General features: G+C 42.0%; 1 pseudogene; it reads left to right on the forward strand.

Annotated features, from left to right (window-relative positions):
* LOC134370831 (eukaryotic translation initiation factor 2A-like) overlaps positions 1-22,836 on the forward strand; it is a 54,716-nt pseudogene that overhangs the window by 19,359 nt on the left and 12,521 nt on the right.

Genomic DNA, 22,836 nt, shown 5'->3' on the forward strand with positions numbered 1-22,836 from the left:
AGTTACCTTTGTTCATGGGCAGGGCTCAGTCAAAGAAGTCCCAACCTCATGGGGTCGGAAGACTTGTGGAAGCCAGAGAGGTGAGAAGACGCTTCAGCAATCTCATTAGAGCTTCAGCTCTCATAGCTCCCACCTGCTTTCCTAGAGAGGCAATTGGAAAAAATGGCTTCAACCTTATTAGAACTCAAAAACATGCATGGCTGGCCGGATAGCACAGTTGGTTAGAATGCAGCCTTATAACACCAAAGTCATGGATTCAGATGCCCGTACCAGCCAGCTACAAAAAGGGGGAAAAAAAAAAAGGAAGAAATCAAAATCATACAAATAAAAATAATGAGTTGCTATTTTCAACATGTAAAATTAGCAAATATTTTTAGAATAATAAACAATTTTGATAAGGCCAAGATCTGATGGTTTCTCTCACACACTACTTTGTGTAGGGGATGCGTATACAAGAGTACTTCAAAAAGTTCATGGAAAGATTTGTATTATCTTTCAATTCTATTTTTCCATGAACTTTTTGAAGTACTCTCATATTTGTATACTTTTTCTAAAAAGTATAATATTTTCAAGGAACGTAGTCAGAGATATAAACAAAGATAACAAAGATACATATTTTAATGTGTTTATCGAAGCTCTATTTTAAAAAGAATAAATTGAAAAATAAACTCAAAGATGCAGTGCGTGAGGTGATGTATGAGTATCTGCTAAGCTATGCAGCAGTAAAAAGTAAATGCTGGCATTTCATGGGCTCAACATAGCAAAGGTTTATTTCTCACTTAAAGTCTGGAGCAGGGCAGGCATCTTCAGGCACTTCCCTCCAAGCAGTGGCTCTTGCATTCGGGCTATCTCCAGCCCATGGTTCTGCCATACACAATCGCCGATGAGGGGAAACCTGCAGCATTGATTCTACCACCAATGGCTAAGTGAAACCCCACACATTCATGCAAGAGAGCTTCGTGCAGCCAGTAAAAGTGTGATCCCAAAGAGTATTTAATGAGGTGTGAATATCCTCACAACCTATGATGTTTAGAAAAATAGGGAGGTCATGATAAATAACTGTAGAGAGAGCATCGTCCTCAAAACATGCAAATGTGAATATGTATATGAACACACTCGTCACCATGCTGACACCATGTTAACTGGGTTATTTCTAGGTTGAAACGATTTTGTTCTTAACTCTTTTTCAACTTTTCCCCAACTTTTCTTTAATGAGCACACATTATTCTCATAATAAAAAGTAAGTAAAAGCTATTGGTTAAGTGTGATACTTGTAACAATTAATAATAATAAAGTGTCTATGAGGCAACTAGTGCTGTAATATTTACTTAATTTACTTAATCCATCCCAATTCTTAGACCGGGGTTGGGGGACTTTTCAAAGAACTGCTCCAGCATCCTGAGAAGCCCTGCTAATGTGAGCTGTTATTACTGATGAGAATATGTACATCAGCGGCAGAGAGTTTTATGAAGAACTGATAGAGTGGTATCCTGGCAAGAGCACCAGGCTAGGAGTTGGAAGGTGAAGGCTATTTCCTACACTTACTGTATTATGGCTCCTGGCAGAGGGATCTTTACCTCTCATAGCCTAAGTTTTTTCCCCAGGGTTGTCGTGAATATATAAGACAGTGTTTCTAAAATATGTTCCGAAGGTATTCAGTGATAAATGCGTTTCATAATTTAGAGACAAGCTGGATTAAATCAAGATAAGCAGACTTCTTTATTGCAGGGCTTATTCAAGCCCTGAATCCAATAATGTGTTTTCTAAGTCTTTGAGAATCAGATATATATAAAATATGTAGCACCAACCAAGGAACCGTTTTCCTAGAAACATCCTATGGAACTAGAACTTTGCTATAAACACTATGGAAAAATATTCATTTACTGAAATACTCACATAAAGGTATATGTAACTTTATTAAAGGGTTGTTATTTTTGCATTATTCAAGAGTATTTTGCAGAGCTAGAAGGTCACATGGCAGGTGACCCAGCTCAAGCCTGTGCTATGTCCTTTCCATGATTCAACCTACGCACATCTGGAGGGCTGCAAAGCCCGATGTCAGGGACTGTCTTCATGAAAGATATGGATCCTCCTGGGATGGACCTCATCCTAAGGGAAATATGGGAAATTTACAGTGTCTGTCACCAGGATTGTCCTCCAGTTTACAAAATCCACCTAAATTCCAGGTCATAGACTTATAATAAGGCTGTGTCCTGACTGAACAGTGGTGAGCTGGAGACATGAGCAAGATTCCAGCTGTTTAATGTGATGGCACAGATCGCAGGCATCAGGAGACACAGGACAGGGCAGACACACTACACAGTGCCCCAGAATGCATGAGTCACACCTTGGATCGCCCAGACTGTAGGGAAGGGGAGGAGGAATACGGGAGCTTTGCAATAGTGGGAAGGAGCAGAACCTTGGATGTTTTTCTGACCCTTTTCACCACTTATGGCCGCTCCTGCTGGTGTGGCCTAGAAATGAAAAAAAAAAGTCATAGTTCTTAACAATAGGTATAAGTGAGACAAGAGGTGCTCGGTTTCCATGGGTTCAGGTTACAGGACACACCTCTGGGTTTCAAGCCTTCTCCAAGGTCTCAGGCTCCTCCTATAGGCCTTCCCCTAGAAAAAGTTACTGTTGCTAGTTAGACCCAGTTTCAGCACCAACATGGAGAAAATGAGACCACAAGGGGCTGGTTTATACAAATCCGGTGGCTGGGCATGCTTAGTAAGTGGAGTTTATCCTTTGAATGACCTTCTTCTAGGGGTGCTAAAGAGCACAGATTATTCTTGAATATGTCTGGTGCATGTGATAGGACTTGATCAATGAACATGCTCCAAAAAGAGACCAACTGAGCATGTGCAAGACTATGTTGCATAACTGGGAAGGACCCACACCCCCTTAGATGAATATGCATTAGATAGTGAAACTATAAAAGCTGAATCCCAGCAGAATGCAGGGTTGTTTCTCACTTTCTTGGGGCCAACCCACACTTCACCAGGTGAGGTATGTGTGCTTTCTTTTGTGTCAAACTTACTTTCAGCAAACAGCTGCTCACTCTCTTGAGCCCACCTGCACTCTGTACTGAACTTTAAGTGTGCATTTCTTACTTTTGTATTAAACTTGGTGTAGGCCCTGCCCAACTTCTGGGGTTAGGCCACACTCTCCCTGTGGAACCTGTATTTCTTATGCATTATATTAAACCTGTTCTCACTTTCTGCTGTGACTCTGCTCTTGAATTCTTTCCTGTGGCAGAGTCAAGAATTTAGTAAGAGGACAGGGTGGGTTGAGGCTGACTATCAGGCCTCCCCAGACCCGACCTCCAACATCACAAGTAATGAGCCAGCCAGGAGGGCGCCCACTAGTGGCCAGAGCTCTACCAGCGCAACCATGTGCTCAGTGCTCTGCGTTCAGCCACTGGGGTCCTCTTTCTCTGACTGATCCTGAACCGTCAGATGCGGTAAGTGAGACTCCTCAGTTTTTCAGGTACCCGCTCCTGGTTTTGAAGTAATGACCTCCTGTTTTGGTGGGACACAGCTGCTAATACATCACCCCCAATTGCATAAGATTCTTGGTCTTTTGGGTACCCGCTCTTAGTTTGGGGTGCGCTCCCAGGTTTTCGGGTAACCATTCCTGGTTTTATGGTAATGCCACATAGGACATGACAGAACTGGCCACTCTGTCACTGGATCTTAAACTGTACCACCTTGCATCAGGCACTAGGATAGATAAATAATACACAACAGATCAGTCTGCATGCTCTGTGGAAACCGGGATTTTATGTCAGTGCCCCTCTTTGGACTTTATGCATCTTTTCTTCTCTGCATTGATCGTGACTGTTGGCTTTGTGTGTCTTCCCATGTTTGCTGTGTATGCAAAACTTCTGAAAACCTAGACTTGCTTGCCCCCTCTTCGGTCTCTTGTATTTTCTCCTCTAGAAACAGGCCCACCTGTGGGTGCTAACTACCTGTGGTAGGTCCAGCCTCATGGCTGGGACTTTTTGGGGACTTTCCCTGATTTCCAACAGATGGTGTATGTAAAAATTTGGGCCTATTGATGTCAGGTCTTCCAATTTTTCAAGAAAACCCAGAAATCCAGGTAATTTCCTCTTTTGTTTAAATGTACCCATGGTCAGCAGCACCCCAAATTTCATCAGTTTCAAATGCTAATTTCCACTTGCTCAGCCAAACCAGAGTCATCTTTTATTCCTCTACTTTGCACTCCACACAATCCATCCGCATAGCCTCCCACCTCCATTTCCTGGTCAGTCCAGAACCTGACACTTGTCACCACCCCTCCCTTGATGTCTGTATTTGCCTCTTCACTGTGGCCCTGCTGCCACCCTCAGCCCCGCACACTCTGCGTCCCACACAGCTGCCAGAGTGGACTTGTTAAAACAAAAACTGACTCATGTCGCCCCTCACTCAAACGCCCTCAGTGCTCCTCATGAGACACAGAGTCAGAGCCAGAGTCCTCATGGTTTCTTGTGAGGTCTCCACACCCAGTCCCCACTCCTGCTCCACCCCAAGCTCCAGCCCAGCACCCTCCACTCTGCTCCCTGCTCACTTGATTCCTCCCACAAGAGCCTCCCTGCTGAACCCAACCTCTGAGAGCCCAGGAATGCTCCAGCTCGGGAAGTGGGCGCCTGCTGTTTTCCCTGCTAGGGATATTCTCGGGCCGGCCATAGGACATCCTCCATCACCCCCCTCAGCTCTTGTTCAAATGCCATCTTCTCTGTGAGGACTACTCTGAACACCCTGTATAAAAGGGCAGCCCCTCCTGCCTCCCCAGCCTTCCTATCTCTTCTTCTGGACTTACTTTCTCCACGACACCTATCACCACCTGACACATTTTACATTTTCCTCATTTATTTCTTCATACTATGTCTCGCAAAAATGAGAATGTCAGGCTTCACCAGGAAAGGGATTTGGTCTGTGTTGTTCACTGCTGTACTTCCAGCTCCTGGGGGGTGAAAAATTATTATGGAAGGAAGGAAGGAAAGAAGGAAGGGAGGACATTGAATGAGCAAATATTCAACAAAAAGTTGCTGAATCACCAAATAAGAACCCTCAAAATGGTTCAAAGAATGATGTTCGGGTCAAGGGAAAAGCATAGTCTGAGACCAGACTCAGAGGGGAAGGATCGGGCAGAGGGACAATGGCATTTTTGTATGTGAGACTGCCTTGTCTGCTCCCCCATCGCGGCCCTGTGATCAGCCAGGCAGAGCTGTTCTGGGTGTGGAGGAAAGAGCTCTAGACTGGGCTACATCTTTGTTGAATGTTTGCTCATTTATTCTCCTCCCTTTCTTCCTTCTACAATTATTTTCTAGTTTCTTTGGGCTAAAAATGTAGCCAAATGACCCTGGACCAGTCACAGCCATGCTTTGGATCTAATATTTCCTTGCTGAGACATAAGAAAAAGAGCCTCTCTCAAGTCTCTTTGAGCTCTGGTACTGAAGAACACGACGATTCTAAAATTCTTCGGGAACTGGATTTTATAAACACAAGTGAAATATTTCTACATGATAAATGAACTCCATGGAGATTAAGCAAATTCATTACATTTAATTTGGTAGCACTTTCTTGTGCATTAGCATACAACAGGAAAATGATCACCATGTCGGACCAACAGAACAGATTCGTGAATCTCTTGTCACTGCTGTGATGTATTTCCACGTGATTTCTTAGTTAGCCTGAGATTGCTGACAGCGAGTTCTCAAGGGGACACTCAGGCATAGAAAGGCTAAGCTGGTGTTCAGAGTTAGACGGGCCATGCACAGGTTAATACTCATCCTCCTGTGTCCTGACCTAACTGGAGTGAATACTTAGATTTTTGAGGCACAGCCTTTCAGGAGGTGGTGCTGCTTCAGAAATAAGTAAATAAATACTTGCCCCGATTCTTTGCTTTTCTCCAACTGAGGCTAAAACGTAAGGGGCCTTTAGAAGACAGCAGTAATGACAGACGAGGACCAGGTGGATGCAATTAACCCAATGTCCTGTCAGTCCAGGTGGCTTTAGATTCAGACACTCCATCTCCATCCACCAACCATCATGATGGATAAGGAAGGACAGTCCCCAAAGGACAGACACTTGAGATTTTTTGAGATTCTAGGTCATGCCCTCATGTCACCCTTTAAGAAGAACCAGCTTAAGGCCAGAGGGCCTTCTTTGAAATTCTCCTTACGCAAAGTGGACTCTCCAGGCTTCCTTTGGGCTGTGACCAGTGGGTTCATTTAATATGGAACAGACACAGATGATGATGGGTGACGTTTTAGTGCTGTTACTGTCTTGTTTACAGGGATTGTTATCTTGCCTAGAGAAGGCAGCTGCACTCAGATATTCTTAGAACCAGTGTGCTCCAGCTCCTCCGCGTCCTGTGTCGACAGCTTAGCTTCCTGGTGTTCTTTCAGAGAAGCAGAAGCATGTGTAGCCACTCCAAAGAACAGATTGAGCAGCCACAGTTTCTGTGTTCATTGTGAAAACTGCCCAGAATCTCAAAATATTGACAGAGGATCGACAGAGGTCTGCACCCCGTAGCATTAGACACTTAAGAAGCCTCTCAAAGTGCAATGAGGATGTGTAATAGACTATCCAGGTTAGAGACTGGGGCACAGGTAAGAAATAAAAAATTTTACCTGATTAAATCAGCAAACTCTCCCCCCCCCCCAAAAAAAAAATCACTGCAAAGTACAAAGGCAGTAAAAAAAAAATGGAAGAAATTAATTTCTCCATATCGGTATTTGAAATCAATGTGAACGGGCTGAATTTTCCTACCCAAATGTAAAGACATTCAGATAGGGGCAAAATAAAATTGAGCAGTGAACTATGTCGAAGAGACACATTACAAACAAAATGGAGTACATGTACATGTTCCTATTCCTCCTGCTGCCTGGACATTATAAAACAAACATTAGAAAATGTTGAAATGTAGAGAGACAAAGTCAGACTGGCTAGGGACCTTAGAAGCCAACAAATGAGGTGGCAATTTCCTTGGGTTTTCTTTTAGCCTCATATTCCCAGACTTGGTATTAGAGAATGCCAGCAGGTACAGACAAAAACAGCCTCCCCACCCCAAGAAAAACCTGTTTCTCTAGCCAGGGAACCAGGAATAGTGCAACCTCACAAGACATAAAACTTGGACAATAACCTTTCTGCTCCAGGCAGACATCACAGAAAAAAAGCTGCAGCTCCATCTTCAGCACTTCCACCCTTGCCAGACTGTAATGTGGCTTTCCCAAACCTGCTCAAGGTGGTAGCAATGAAGACTAAGTGGGAAGCCCAGAACTGTATTTTGGCAGAGCAATTATGAGTTCTTCCCCACTCCCCACAGAGTCAACAGACACCGTGCCAGGAGCCTGAACTTCAACACCCACCCTACAGTAACAAGGCACCCTTCCCACTCATGACTGGATGTCATCAGAGGAGCTATGCTGAAACACAAGATTTAATTAATATTCAGAGTCTGAAAACATAATAGCTAACATAGCCAGGATTTAATCGACTATACCAAGACCCAAGAAGGTCCTAACTTGAATGAGAAAAGACAGTCAACAAACAATATCAAGATAACACAGATGTTAGAATGTCCTGGCAAGGATTTTAAAGAAGTTATCATAAAAGTGCTTCAGAGAACAATTATGAAGATACTCAAAACAAATAAGAAAGAATAGAAAGCCTTAGGGAAAAAATGGAAGATATAGAGAACGAAATGGTAATTGTAGAATTTAAAAAACACAAAACCAGAAGGAAAAAAAAAACTCAATGGATGGGCTTGACAGCAGAATGCAGAAGACAGAGGAAAGAATTAGTGAACTTGAAAATAAAATAGAAATTACCCAATCAGAACAACAGAGAGTTATGTGTATATTTATATTTATATAAAGATACTCAGGGACATATGTGCCTATAACTAAGAATCTAATATTTATGTCACTGGAGTCCCAGAAGGAAAGAAGAAGAGGAGTGTAGAAAAAGTATTCAAAAAATAATGGCAGAAATTTTCCCAAATTTGGAAACATATACAAACATATGTTCAAGTTTAGCAAACCCCAAATAGGATGAAAACAAAGAAATCCACACCAAGCTGCATCATAGCCAAATTTCTGAAAATAAAATTCATAGGATAGACTTTCCTTCTCCTCTTGGATTTTCTAAATTACGTTGGACAATTGAAGCAAAATGTGTAATAACATCTAATGTAGTTCTCAGTGTATGTAGGGGAAATATTCAAGACAATTATGTTATGAATGGGAAAGGGTAAAGAGTAAAATAGGTAAATTTTCTGTACTCCACTCAAACTACTAAAACGTCAACATTATGCATAATGTAACATAAGCAATTATAAAAATACCATGTATAAGAAGAAACACTGAAAAAGACTATAAACAAGTCAAATGGAATTCTTTTTAATTTCTAGGTCACCCATTGGAAGTGAATAAACAGAAAACAAAAAAACCAAAAAATAGAACAGTAAGAAAACAAAAACTAAAATGGCAGATAATATCAATTATTATATTGATATAATAATATATCAATAATTATTGTAAATGTAAATGGTCTAAATAAAACCAAAAAAATAGAGATTGACAGGGTGGACAAAACAAAAAAATATGATCCTACTATACAATGTCTACAAGAAACTCACTTCAGATATATCAACATAGGTATGATGAAAGTAATAGAATAAAAAAAAATGTACCATGCAAATATTAATCAAAAGAAATCAGGAATGACTATATCAGTATCAAAGTACAATTCAAAAACAGAAAATTACCAGGACCAAGACTTACATTTTTCAATGATAAAAGGTTCAATCTAAGAAGACATAGCAATCCTAAAGTACAGATGCCAAACAATAGAGCTATGAAATATATGAAGAAAAATATGAGAACTGAAAAAATAATGGACAAATCTACAGTTACAGTGCAGACTTTAATACCACCCTCTCAAAAATTGATAGACAATTAGACAGAAAATGAGAGGAATATAGAACTCAACAACATGATCAATCAACAGGATTTAATGTCAAATATTGAACACTCCACTCAAAAACAGCAGAATACACATTTTTTTCTCAAGAATCTGTAGAACATACATCAAGATAGACCGCAGCCTGGCCCATAAAACAAACGTAACAGAGAAATTTAAAAGAACTAAAATTATTCAGGGATTATTCTCTGACCCCAATGGCATTAAACTATAATCAATAAAAGAAAGATAACAGGAAAATCGCCAAACACCTGGGAGTTAAACAACACATTTCTAAATAATCCAAGGTCAAAGAGGATGTCTTTGGGGAAATTTAAAAAATACATTGAAATTAATGCAAATGAAAATACAACATATCAAAATTGGCAGAACATAGCTAAAGAAATAACGAGAAGAAAATCTGTAGCATTTAAGTAGTGGTAAAAAGGAAATGTATTATAGTAATAAAAAGTATATCCTTTATAGTAGTATAGTATGAAGGAAAGAGGAAAAGTTTCAAATCAATAATCTAAGTTCTCACTTTAAGAAACAAAAAAGAATAAGAAAGCAAGCAGAAGGAAGGAAATAGTAAAGAAGAAAAATCAATAAAATCAAGAACAGAAAAACAATAGATAAAATCAATGGAACCTTAGGTATTTGAAAAAATAATAAAATTGACATTTCTGTAGCAAGACTGACAAAGAAAAAAAAGAGAAGACACAAATTTCCAATATCATTAATGAAACAAGGGATATCACTATAGGCTCTGCAGACATCAAAGGATAATAAGGGAATTCTGTGAACACCGCACACGTAAATCTGACAACTTATATGAAGTGGACCAATTCCTCAAAAGGTGCAAACTGCTAAAATGCACCAATATTGAATAACCTTTAATTATTAAGTAAATTGAGTTTGTAATATAAACCCCCCCCCAAAAAAATCTCCAGGTCCAGCCAGTTTCACCAGAGAATTTTACTAAAAGGTTAAAAAATAATTAACACCAATTCTTTACAATCTCTTCCAGAAAATAGAAGGGAGGGAATACTTCCAAACTTATTCTATGAATCCTGACATCAAAACCAGATTAAGACAGTAAAAAAAAAAAAAAAAAAAAACCTACAAACCAATACCCATCATGAATATAGAGGCAAAAATTCTTAATGAAATATGAGCAAATAGAATTCAGAAACATATAAGAATTATGCACCATGACAAAGCAGCAGAGCTTATTTAGGGATACAAGTTTGGTTCAATACTCAAAATTCTATGTAATCTACCGTATTAACAGGCCAAAGGAGAAAAAAATCTCATGGTTATATTTTTTAATGTAGAAAAAGCATTTGAAAAAATACAACACCCATTTATGATTAAAAATTCTCAGAGAAACAGGAATAGATAATTTGATAAAGAAAATTTATGAAATATCTATAACTATCATACTTAACAATGAAATGCTTACACCTAAGATCTAGAATGAGGCAAGGATGTTCACTCTCCCCCCTGCCATTCGACATAGTACTGAAAATTCTAGCCAGCACAATGAGGAATAAAAAGAAAATTAAAATCACATATGTTGGAAAGAAAGAAAGAAAACTTTCTATATTAGGAGATGACATGATAGTTCACATAGAAAATCCCAAGGAATTTACTGAAAATAATAAATTTAGAATAAGTAAGTTCAGCAAGATAGCAAGATAACAGATCAAATCACAAAAATAAATTGTATTTCTATATGCTAGCAATAAACATGTGGAAACCTAAATTACAAATACAATTTACAATAGCTACCCAAAAATGAAATATTTAGATGTAAATCTAAGAAAACACGTACAGAACTTCTATGCTAAAAACTACAAAACACTAATAAAAGACAAGCTACACAAATGGGCAGACATACTATGTTCATGGATTATAACTCTCAACATAGCAAAGATGTTTGTGCTTCCCCAAAATAATAAAGTTTTCATTAAATTCCCATCAAAATCTCAGCAATATTTGCTGTTCAAAAATTTATGTGAAAGGTAAAGGAATTAGAATAACTCAAACAATATTGAAAGAAGAATAAAGTGGGAGAAATTACTTTGTATGTGATATACTTTTAACTCAAAAATATGTTGTGTTGTCAGAGAGACAGACATACAGATCAGTGGAGCAGGACAAAGATCAAAAAATAGGCTCAAAAAGTATAGCTGGTACATTTTCAACAAAACTAAAAAGCAGTTCAATGGAGGAAGGATACCCTTAGCAACAAATGCTACTGGAGCAATTAATTACCTATACACACACACAAAAAAATGTTTATTGTAACATAGTCAATTGCACATATCTGTGGGGTACAGAGTTGAATATCAATACCTGCTTGCAATATATGATGCTCTAATTGGGATAATTAATTGTGTATCAACATTATACAGTGTAATTGTTTTTTGTGTCCCTTTACCAATTCCTCCCTTAACCCCCTTTCACACTTGAGGTAACCTCAGTTCTGTTCTTTCCTTTTGAAAATTCCATGTATCATTGTGATTGCTGTCTCTTTCTTTTTTATTTATTTATTTGTTTATTTTTTAGTTCCTACTTGTGAGCTAGGACATGTGCCTGGCTTATTTCACATAACATGGTTTTTTCTAAGTTCATCCATGTCATTGGAAATGGGACTATTTCATTCTTTTTATGGCAGAGTAGTATTCCATTGTGTGTATATACCACATTTTCCTTATCCAGTTGTCTGACAATGGACATTTAAGTTGGTTCCAACTCTTGGCTATTATAAATAGAGCTGTGATAAACATGAGGGTGTGGGTATCCCTTCAACGTGATGATTTCCATTCCTTTGGGTATATTCACCATAGTAGAATTGCTTGATCACCTGGCAATTTAACTGTAGTTGTTTGAGGAACCACCATACTGTTTTCCATAATGACTGCACCAATTTGTAGTCCCACCAACAGAGTAATAGGACAATTGCCTTTTTCCACATCCTCACCAGCATTTGTTATTCTCTGTCTTTTTGATAATAGCCAGTCTAACTGGGATGAGATGATGTTTCAGTGTGGTTTTGATTTGCATTTTCCTGATGCTGAGTGATGTTGAGCATTTTTTCATGCTTCTATTGGCCATTTGTACATCTTCCTTTGAGAAATGCCTATTCAGCTCCTTTGCCCATTTTTAATTAGGTTATTTTTTTCTTTACTTTTTAGTTGTTTGAGTTCCTTGTATATTACAGATATTAATCCTTTGTCAGATGCATAGTTTGCAAATATTTCCTCCCACTCTATGTGTTGTCTTTTCATTCTGTTAATTGTTTCTTTTGCTGTGCACAAGCTTTTCAGATTGATGTAATCCCATTTGTTTATTTTTCCATTTGTTGCCTATGCTTTGGGGGTCATATTCATAAATTCTTTGCCAAGTCCTGCTTCCTAAAGTGCTTCCCTTGCATTTTCTTTTATGAGTTTTATAGTTTCAGGTCTTATTTTAAGTTTTTAGTCCATTTTGAGTTGATTTTGGTAAATGGCAAGAGGTACGGGTCTAGTTTCATTCTTCTGCATGTGGATGTCCAGTTTTCCCAACACCATTTATTGAAGAGGCTGTACTCACCCCAATGTACATTCTTGGTCACAGGCAAAAAAAAATTAACCTCAACTTAAACCTCACACCTTATATAAAATTAAATTAAATTAAATTCATCATGGATTTCAATGTAAAATGTAAAACTATAAAACTTTAAGTAGGTAACAGAGAAGAAAAGCATCAGTACTTAGAGCTTGGCGAAAAGTTCTTAGACATTACACCAAAAGCACAATCCATAAAATTAAAAAAATTAATAAACTGGACTTCATCAAAATGAAATACTTTTGCTCTGTGAAAGACCCTGTTAAGAAGATAAAAAGACAAGTTGACAGGGTTGGGAAAATATTTGCAAACCACATATCTGACAAAGGTGTCATATATAGAATGTATAAAGAACTCTCAAAACTTAACAGGGATAAAGAAACCAACATTCTGATGAGAAAATAGAAAAAAGATATTTCACCAAAGGAGATATGTGGTTGGCAAACAAGCACATGAAAAGATATCCAACAGCACTAGCCACTGGGAAAAAGTAAATTAAGGCTGTAGTGTAATATACTACCCACCTATGAGAACAGCTAAAATTAAAAACAGAAACAATACCAAATGCTGTTGTGGATATAGAGAAACTGGATCACTCATACGTTGCTAGTGGAGATGCAAAATGGTTCAGTGACTCTGGAAAACAGTTTAGCAGTTCCTTTAAAAACTAAACATACTCTTACTGTACAACCCAGAAATTGCACTCGTGGGCATTTATCCCAATGAAATGAAAACTTATGTTCACACAAAACCTATACTTGAATGTTTGTAGCAGCTTTGTTTGTAATAGCCCAAAACTGGAAACAACCCAGAGGTCCTTCAATGGGTGAATGGTTACAAGAACTGTGGAATAATACCACACCGTTGAATACTACTCAGCAATAAAAAAGAATAGACTATTATGGATCTCAATGGCATTGTGAAAAAAACCCAATCCCCAAAAGTCATATATTGTATCATCCCATTTATGCAACATCCTTAAAATAACAAAATTATAGGAATTAGTGGTTGCCAGGAGTCAGGGCTGGTGGGGAGGAGGGAAACTGAGGTGATTTTACAGAGGCTCAGTTGAGAGTGATGTTTGCGGTGATGACATAGGTTTGTATCTTGAATAATCTGGTGGTTACATGAATCTATACGAGGGATAAAGTGGCGCGCATGTTATACCACTGCCAATTTCTTTCCTAATCTTTATTAGAGAAAATGTAATCACCATGGGAAACTGGGTAAAGGGGACAGGGACCCTCCCTGCACAGCCTTTGTAACTTACAGTGAATTTATAATTATTCCAAAATAAAACATTTTAAAATGGAAAAACAAAAAAACCCTGACAAACATGGGTTGAAAATGAAGGCATGGGCAAAAATATAACACTAGTAAGTAGATTGTAACACACACACACACACACACACACACACACACACACACACACACACAGGATTAATAAATATTAAAATCAGATAAAATGGAATTCAAGGGCAAAAATCTTAAATTGAGATAAAAACAATAGCACCAGTAGTAAAAAATATGATACATGAAAAATATAAAATAATTATTAACCAATATGTAACAAACAATCAAGGAATAAAATAGATAAATCTTTACAGAAATACTTCTAAATCCTTTAGAAGCAGCTCAATTATAGCAGAAGAATTTAATACATTTTTTTTTTCAGTTTAGGTGTATAAGATATTAATAATGTAATTAGTGAACTTGATTTCAGTAATATACAGAAAGGTGTCTGATACTTCCCTGTGTCTGTTTTGTGACCTTATTCTACGAAATATTCACAAAAACAAACATACAATTGATTACAAAGAAAATCTCATGAATTTCCAGAAGTGTTGCAAGTTGTGCTTATAATCATTATTCAGTAAAATCAAACAAGCACATCAAAAGATGATTGAAATACCCATCTTGAAAATTCAAAAGTATTTTTGACTACTTTCTGGATCAAAGAGGAAATTACATATAGAATGGAAAACTGTGTATAATTCGATGGAAAAAGATCCTTTCATATCGAGATCTGTGTTCTACAACTGAAACTATATTCAAGGACACTGCTTATTTTATTACATTGTTTGGAGCTGCCCAAATCATGAATCTCTGCTCAGATCAACTTTTTTTAAATTTTAATGTGCCAAAGTGTTTCTTTCAGCAATGGTGATTGTCATAGGACGGTGGGAATTCAGGTGATGTTTCTTTCTTTATAGATCACCAGAACCAGGGTGGCTCTCTGGTTGTCCTTGTGCCCTCTGGACAGCGGTGCCCTGATCCCTGCAGCTCCCAGGAGGTGGCCTCTGCAATTGTACGACGGGGGAGGGGGACACTCTATGGACAGGAAGCGCGCTCTGTTGCTGGGGCCGCTGGAGCAGCACTGAACTTGACACTGAGACTTGTCCTTGAGAAACGATGAGTTTTATTTTCCTACAGCTGGAGCCGTGTCAGAGGCCTTCATGCTGCACTTTCTAAATACCTCGAAGGAGGGCTGGGGCTGCAGACCTCCAGCCGAGTGCCCTGAGCCTGATATTCCCTGTGACCCATGCCCCGTATCAGCACAGCCCAGGGATCATGCAGGGGCTGAGTGAAAAAAGCTAGAGATGCAGCTGCTGAGATCGGGTCCTCTTTAACCTTAAAAGAAAATCCAAGTGTTGTTCTGTAGGCTCGAAAGGTCCAACCCCACCCACAGGCCTCCATCGACACAGTCAGTCCCTTACTTAAATGTTGGTTGTCAATCAAACATTAATATGCCAGCAATGCTCAATGGTGTGCAAATATCCCACAAAGAATCTCTGGGGAGGCCATAGTCAACCTAGCAAGCAAATTGGCTACAGGAGCAACAAGAGAACTGCCTTGGAAGGGAAATGGGGGTATGAGATGTGGACCAGGGGACTGGGGGTCTGTTTCCCAAAGTACAGACCACCAGGAAATCAGAATCAGCCAGTCCCTAAGCAGGCACCAACCATCACATGGGAGGAGGAACACGACGGCACATGTCAGAGAACGTCCATTTCAGGGCCTGAACCCTGTATCAGTTTGGTAGTGATTATCCTTCCGGGGGTGTGTGTGTGTACGTATGGGTGTGTATGCACATGTACTATTTGTAAATATAATTATCGTGACTCATTTTTTCACTTGATAGTAGATTTTGATCATCCTCTCTGATCCATCCAGATGTAGCTTATCCTGCCTCAGCTGACGAGAGAATTAGGGGCTCACTGCAGGGCCGAGTGGCTGGGGTTGGTGTTTCCTGGGTTAATGGTGCAGCCCAGGGTCAGCTGACCCACCAGAGCTCGGAGCCTGTGGGCACATCTTCCTTCTCCTCGGTGCACAGGCTGACCACACCAGGTTCAGGTGGGGCATTAGTTGGGTCCCCCAAGTCCTTCCCTCCGATGACCCTGCTTCCTGCCCTGGTCCCGGTGCTCCCAGCCCTGCCTCTGCAAACTGGGATGGTTTACATGCTCTCTGGGGAAGCCCATCCCCCTCCTTCACAGCCCTAAATCCTGGAAACCCCTGGTTCCAATGCCCTGGGCCTCCTGTCACCCAAAACTCCCTTTATGTCTTGGGACTACCCCTGGCACCTTTTGCAGTCTTCCAGTCCCTTTGCAGATTGTTTGCAACCTGCTCACTTCAAAGGTAAATACATGGACCCAACTTAAGATCATGAAACTGGAAAATGTGCATTCTTACATCAGGATGGATAGACTGAAAGGCTGTTCAAAAACGCAGACCCGGGAAAGAGCATGATATAACCCAAGAAGCTGAAGAACTTGGGTAGCAGGAAGGGCAGAGGATAAAGGAAGGGTAAATGCTCGTTCGACAAGCTTGTGGAGTGCCTTCCTAATGCCAGGGCTCCGCTGAGTGGCAGGAGGCGAAGTGAGGGGACATCCAGGTGCCACAGGTGCATGACCCACATGACCTTTCTTCTGTGGGTGTTAAGGTCTCTGGAACTGTGTGCAAGTGGCCCTTGTCACATGAATTGCTGTCCCTGACTGGAGCTGCAGCATGGCCGGGAGCAGGCACCATCCTGGTCCAGCCTCGCACAGAGGGAGAAACAGAGCAGAAGTGCTTGGCCAGACGAAAGAGCTGAGACAAGCGTGAATTCCAGTGCAGCTCAATTTTTAAATACAGTTATCAGATCAGAAATCCAGACAGTGGACACTTAAGAGCAAGGAGGTGCATAAAATAAGAAAGTGCTGGCTCGGCACTTTTGGATGGGTGAGTTATGGCTGCTGTTCTTTCAGCGCCTGAGAAGGGTTATAAATACCCAAGGGAAAGGGACTTTCCCATCTGTCCTTTCAAACACACACACACATGCACACACACATGCACACACACACACACACTTTAACACTGTCTTGTATTTTCAGACGGTTCCAAAAGCTAAATCAATGAGTTACTCAGGTAGAGAGGTCGAATGTGCCAAGTTTTCATAAGCAGTGAGTTATACCAAAGGAGGTAAATCATGAGCATGTACAGCAGCTCAGGAAGCAGACCAGGACCCTGACCCTTGGCGGAAGAGAGCGGGTCCCCCTCCCAGCCAGGGCCCAGGAAGGCAGCAGGTGAGGCAGGTTCCCGTGGAGGAGCCTCGCTCCACTGACTGGGCGGAGCACCTGGATGCAGGATTGTGAATATCAGCCCCTCCTGGTGCACGGAGCTGGCTCCCTCCAGTGCTGGGTCGGGCGTCCAGCAGCAGGAGAGGGAGCTCTGAAAGCCGGAAGAGCACTTCTTGTTTCTCACCCAGGCTCATCTTTGGGACCCGAAGAGTGAGCGTCAGATCTTCAGGGACATGTCCTACTTTACAGTCAGGCTTGGCAGGAGCGTTCCCCAACAGAGGGTAAGGATGGCCAGGTTTCTAGACCAAGGCCCTTGGAGGGAGACAAAAGTGAGCCCAGAGGCAGATCCTGGTGGCTGTTGGGAGAAGTCCTCTTGCTTCGTCTTTGGACCATTTCCACTGGCACTCATGCTGTCCCCGGTTGGCCACCGGAGCTGCCAGCAGCCATGGTCCCAAACTCTGACCTCGTGTGAGACCCACCAATTCAGAGTCCAAGTCCCCAGCAGCGGTGCCCTGCCTGGCATGGCCCACCTCCTGAACACATTTTCCCAGGAAAATGCGCAGGGATAGAAGCAAATGCACAGAGGGGAGACCAGAAAACCAGAGATTCTCTTGGTTTCAGTCCAAACCATAGACAGGAGAATCAGAACTTTCTCTCTCCTTTAGGTCCCCCTTCCACAGTGAAAAAGTCCACCTGGGAGATATTTCAGGACTCACAGTCATGACTTCTTCTACCACACAAGATGAATTCTTGTCCTGGAAATGGTCAAAGGAAGCTGGTCACAAACCATGCTGCTTGGACAGAAGCAGGATGAAAGAGGGGAGGACGCTGTCCACCCAGGGCCACTGTGCCTCTGAGGACATTTGCAGCAGCATCCACAATAGAACCACACAGTCGTCACCCATCCATCTCCCTATTCTTCATTCAGTAGCTGTTTCCTGAGCACGTTGGGTACCGAGAGCTAGAAAAGGACAGAAATTGATTCATTTAACAAACATGTATTGCGCACCTACTCTGTGCTGGGCTCCACGCCGGGGGCTGAGGATCGGTGGTGAGTCAGACCAACCAAATCCCTCCCCTCGTGGAGCTGATGTCCTGCTGGAAGACAGGCAGTGGCAGATGAACTAAGCAGGACAGTGACAGCCCAGAGACAGCGGGGCGGCGAGGGAGATACTACCTGGCAAGGACAGTATTTCCACTAACGTCTCGAGGTTAAGAAGAAGGCGCCACATCCAGAGTCAGAACCAGCATTTGACGCCTGGGGACGGCGCACAGCTGAGGGGTGGGGAAGGCTCGGTGTGCTTGCCAGACAGAGACCGGACAGCAGGGAGGGACAGGCCTGCGGGGACGGCGGGCGTGCGGGACAGCAGGCATGCAGATCTATTGGGCAGAGCTGGGCAGAGTTGTAGGGCCTTGAATGAGGAAGATGAACTGGATCCTCTTTGGAAGGTCACACTGCTGTTGGGCAATGCCTGACTGGAAGAGGGAAGGCGGAGGGAGCACCTCGAGGCCACTGTGAGGAAGGAGAAGGTGTCACTATTACAGGGCGGAGCAGAAAAAGCAGAGGCGTGTGGAGGAGTGTGAGGTGAGTCTGGATGTGACGGCAGGCTCTTGGTGAAAGGGACAGAAGGAAAAGAAGTGAGCAAGTAACCGATGGCAGCGCCCTCCTGAGAGGAGGATGCCAGGGAAGGAGGAGCCAGGCCGAAGGTGGACAAGGGGACATGTCAGTCCCTGCCCTGCAGAGCTGATGGTTCCAGGGGGACAAAGGTGTGAGATGTAAGTCATAGCTACAGGTGACCCCAGTGGGTGCGTGGGAGTGGGAGGTGAGCCCCACAGAGCGACCTCACAGCTCACTCCCTCACTCCTGCCCTGGCTCAGGGGGGCTCCCACTGAAGAGCAGGTGGGCTTTCTGCAGCCATCCATCCATAAATCAGGGACAGAGAGCACCCATGGGCTCCACAGTCCTGTTGCTCAGATATTCGTCACAGGCCTAGTAGTACGGCTGAAGAGCAACTGGAGACCTGAGTCTGCATGCCTTGAGAAATTACGCATTCCCCCTTATTTTTCAGCAGTGAGTCAAGGACCCGTATACTGACTTCTAACTTAGGCAGATAACAGACCCAGCAGCAGTAGAAACAATGACATGAAGGGGCATTGGGAAATAATGCAACTGTTTTCCAGGAGAAGATGTGTCTATTCGTGCCAGTCCTGAAAGACTTCTGCACAGATTCAGAGGCGGTGATGTTTCCAAGTTCCCACAGTCAGGATGTGAATCAGAAGGACTCTCCATGGTGAATGCACCACTGTATTTTCCAGAAAGCACAGTGTTTCGAAGGGAATCTCAGGAAAATTGAAAAGTCTATAAATTTACTGAGGGTGGGACCCTGTTTGCTGGGGCAAAGAAAAAAATCATAAATATTATCAATGTCAGTAACACGAGATTTCTGCACTCCTTTAACCTCCAAAGGTAATTCGCCTTGAGTTCTCACAAAAAAAATAAATAAATAAAAAAGCCTGTCCTGGCAGCACAGCAGCTTCACACTCCCTCACACACGGAACCTCTGGGAGACCCAATGTGCAACTGTGTGATGTGAAACAGACATGCTGGAAGTATTGCATCCAGAAAAAACACGAAATTGCTGTCCATCCTACTTGTGCTCAAAATGTTAACAATGAAGTTCACTTCTTTATAAACAACAATTTTAATAAAATTGCAAGTTGCATTTACAAAAAATTAATTGTGTGCTGTCACTTGGACTCTAGTCGCACAAGGGGGCTGCCTGCGTTCCAGAGAGTAAGGGCGCACCTTCACTTGTGAGGTTATATCTGTACCCCAACTTTGGTGGACCTCATGCAGCTTTAGCCAACAACGGTTTCTGTAAGCCTGATAAGGTTACACTGCGATGGAATGAAAAAGCCACTGCTGTGTTGTGGTAGCTGAACAGCTGTTGACAAGTTGGGAACCTCCTGGTGAGGAGAACAAAGGCTGCATTACATTGCAGCAAATGGAGAAAATGCTGTAACCTGTTAATCACCAAAACATAGCCCCCCTTATGATGTAATCTAGAATTCTGTTTCTACTAAGTTTTATGCTATTTATGGTTTTATGCCTGCCAAACCTACGATTTTCAACTTGAAATGTGATCCTGTGTTTGACTTTGGAACTGGTGCTCTAAGGCACCCTTACATAGCCCTTGTGGTCATATGTTAGTACTTGTTGGACTGGGAAATCAGAAAGACCAATCAAGTGTGGGATGTTAAAAGCTACAAACTTATTTCCAAAAAAAGTAGCCTCTGATCCTACATATTTTGCTGGGTGCCTGCATGGGAGCACATGTTCACTGCGATGAGTTCTCTCGGGTTGTATGTTAATAATGGATACAGCCTTTGGCATGATACCAGCCCTGTCCTGCACAACTAAGATGTGTCATCAAATGCAGAAATATGGCAGATTTCTTGGCAGCTGTTTTTTGGGTGGACTATTTCCAGCAAAAGCAATAACCTAGCAAGCAGCTCCAAGCAAAGTACACAACAAGGAACATAAACGTGCAAGGGTTGATAGACTCCCAGCTTTAAGAAATAAACCAATCACCAATACCACTGCATGAGAAGAAACCACCCCAGAATAAAAAATCACAACCGGGAAATGATAAGCCATTATAAAAAAGCAGCCCTTAAAAATCAAGAGAGATATGAGACTAAGAAAGCTGCAGAGCACGAAGAAGTGACAAGAGCCAAGATGCAGCACCTATTCCTGCCCCACGGAGCACACCCTGGAATACAGTGCCTCAGTTAACATCGGGAGACCCTGAGAGAGACAAAGAATCAATAATCTGAGGAGCTGAAAGCAACTGAACCTTGAAAGAACAAGCAGCAACTGAAACACAGCTAGAAAACAATGAGCTGGAGAAAATTCTAGAAGATACCTCCCTTTTCCAGGAGGTGGAAGATTAGGAATTGGTTGCTTACAGATTCACAGAGAGCAAGTTGATTAGCACAAATCAGTAGAAATACATCTGTGTGAAACCCAGAAGAGCACCCTAAATATCTGCATAACCACACTTGATGCTCATCCGTGGTTCGAACCGTTTATCCAAGCTTTTGCACATACATGAAATTATCTAATAATGTCCATTAAGTTGACTTCTCCTTCAGTGCATGTTATAGAAGAGAGACAAGTGAATCTTCTTCCTAAGTTTGGCAGACTGAAAGACAAACATCGCTGTTACTCAGCAGAGAACAGTATCTATCGTATAAATGAAAACATTTCTACATATTTCAGCAGAAAACCAATCAGTAATTCTGTGCAAAACTGAATTGCTTTCTGGTCCACTTCCTTGGGGAGTCCTTAAAGTTTCCATTACTGTATTTTTAAACCAAGACACAGGCTCTGATTTATGCAGTGAGGGTGTGTGTTTGAAGACCTGCAGTCGAGTCTGAATATGTACTCAGGTGCTATCATTTCTCTTCCCCAAAAGAAATTCGGGCAATCTCTTTGGTGACCTACAATAGTCAGAGATGGAACTGGCCACAGAATTCTGGTGTGCCAAGCCTCTCATTTATTTATGCATATTTATTTCGTGCTTCCTACAAGCTAATCTTTGTCTAAACATAATGAAGATATAATAAAAATCCCATGCAGAGTCTGTCTGAAAGGACATTAATAACATAACATGAGAGTTTCCAGCAGATAACACAATTGTAAAATAAAGAGATAAAATCAAAGTACTAGAATATGAAGAAGAGAGTGCTAAGCGGAAAGAAAGAGCCCCAGAGGGTGAGGCTCCGTTCAGCCGCTGACCCGTGATGTCGCTTGTGGGAGAGGCCTGGAAGGTCCCGTTCCTCCAGCTCGCTCTGGCGCCGAGGCCGGCTGGGCACACAGCTGCTCTGCAGGCAGCCCTTTCTCTAGGAAGCGTCCGGCAGAGGCAACTGGTGGTGGAAGTTGGTGGGAAGGGCAGCGTCTGCCAGGACGGTGGCAAGTCTCTGGGGGTTTTTTCTGTTTTCAGTTTTATCTTCAGTTCAAGTTTGAATCGTCTGCACTGCTGCAGGGCACAGAATCTCTCAAGTTTTATGTAGCTGATTCTAGGTGCGATCAAGATCCACGCTTCACCCAGTTCTGGGAACTGGATCACTCCCACTTCAGGGTGTGAGGACGCCACACATACGCAAACTTGATAACATGGAGTGGCCTGTGATTCTGGGAGCATGACTCTGCTTGCACAGTGGCCACGGAAAAGGCAAACAGGTATTCAGGGCCACAGACACCCTCAGACTCAGAGGTCACTGGGAATTAATTGGTTACTTAGGGCAATAGCTGCTTAAAGGTGGGAATCGCTGTCAAATAGAAATGGTGATTCTCATGTACGAAATAAAGGCTCTAAAACTTCCTTTCAAATAATCCGCAGGCCAGTGGCATGGCCCCACAGAGCCCTGTGCAAACAGCTCTGATGAGGTGTCTGAGCACAACAGAGAAAGCCAAGGAGCTTCAGTGTGAAGAGAAGTGGGACTTCCAGGGAGTCTAAAGAGCCTTGGAATTCCTCTTTCTACAGTGTCGCTGTGACCTGCATCATTTCCTTAATCTCTGGGCTGGAGAAACTGCAGGAAAAGCCTTCCTTCCCTCCACTCCTGGAAACCCACTCAAAGTCTGGTTCCTGTCATCCCAGCCGCCGGCCCTTTGTCTGGGAGAATCTGATTGAAGGGAG

Source organism: Cynocephalus volans, chromosome 2, assembly GCF_027409185.1.
Source record: "Cynocephalus volans isolate mCynVol1 chromosome 2, mCynVol1.pri, whole genome shotgun sequence".
Classification (NCBI taxonomy): Eukaryota; Metazoa; Chordata; class Mammalia; order Dermoptera; family Cynocephalidae; genus Cynocephalus; species Cynocephalus volans.